This window comes from Corvus brachyrhynchos, unplaced genomic scaffold, assembly GCF_000691975.1.
Source record: "Corvus brachyrhynchos isolate BGI_N302 unplaced genomic scaffold, ASM69197v1 scaffold50, whole genome shotgun sequence".
NCBI lineage: Eukaryota > Metazoa > Chordata > Aves > Passeriformes > Corvidae > Corvus > Corvus brachyrhynchos.
In genome coordinates, this window is record NW_008235964.1 from 679207 (window position 1) to 680119 (window position 913).

Genomic DNA, 913 nt, shown 5'->3' on the forward strand with positions numbered 1-913 from the left:
TTTCCCTAACAACTCTGCCTAGGTGTAGCCACCTTATCTTTAACATCCTTACATGTAATTTTCTGGCACTTCATTGTAACTTCAAATCCAACAATAGTTTCAGAAAATTGGAGATTCTCTTATCTCAGAAGTTTTCAGGAAATGACACATAACAAGACCCATTGTTTTCTCCAGGCCTTTGTCCATATTGTCAGGCTATGGCCTTGCCTACTGTCTACTTACATTTCCATTGCATTTAAAAATTAAGCTATTCAAAGTAGATGGCAACAAAAATTTAGTCCTAAGTGTGCCTCATTTCCTGATCTTAGAGGCCCATAATGATCCCAGGTGATGAGCTAACCTGGAGACACACACTTTTTAACAGGAAAAACAGGAAAGACATGCACATCTTGCTCCAACTTGTACCCTATACAAACAGAAAAGGAAAAAAAAAGTGTGTGTGAAAGGCCAGTGTATAAATTAGTGCCTGGAGCAACTTGAATTTGTGGCAGAGCTACTCTCAAGCGAATAACTTTACTATTTACTTTAGTATACAATAAAGAAGAGAATGATGACAAGCCAGTATTACATGGTATACCCGGTATGCAACTGCACAAAGTCAACAGCGTCTAACTTTTCACATTCTTTTTGGTTTTTTTTTTCACTCAGTCCGGCACAAATATGATTATCTTATTTCCCTTGGCTTAGATGTCATGTCTTTAAAACATCTTTGCTTTCTTGAGCCCACTTCCTGTCACTATAATTTTCACTCCATGTATATTTCCTTCTGATACAGAGTAGACTGAGCATGATCTTTTATTTTGAATCAGGCCTCAGTTAGAGCCACTGGGTGTATTAACACAGTAGAACGTGGTGCAAATTGAGCATTCAGAGCCAGTGACAAATTTCTACTTCAGTCACTTATACAAAATTC

General features: G+C 37.6%; 1 protein-coding gene across 1 annotated transcript in view; it reads left to right on the forward strand.

Annotated features, from left to right (window-relative positions):
* SEMA3A (semaphorin 3A) overlaps nt 1-913 on the forward strand; it is a 165656-nt gene that overhangs the window by 99865 nt on the left and 64878 nt on the right. The window lies entirely within an intron of this gene.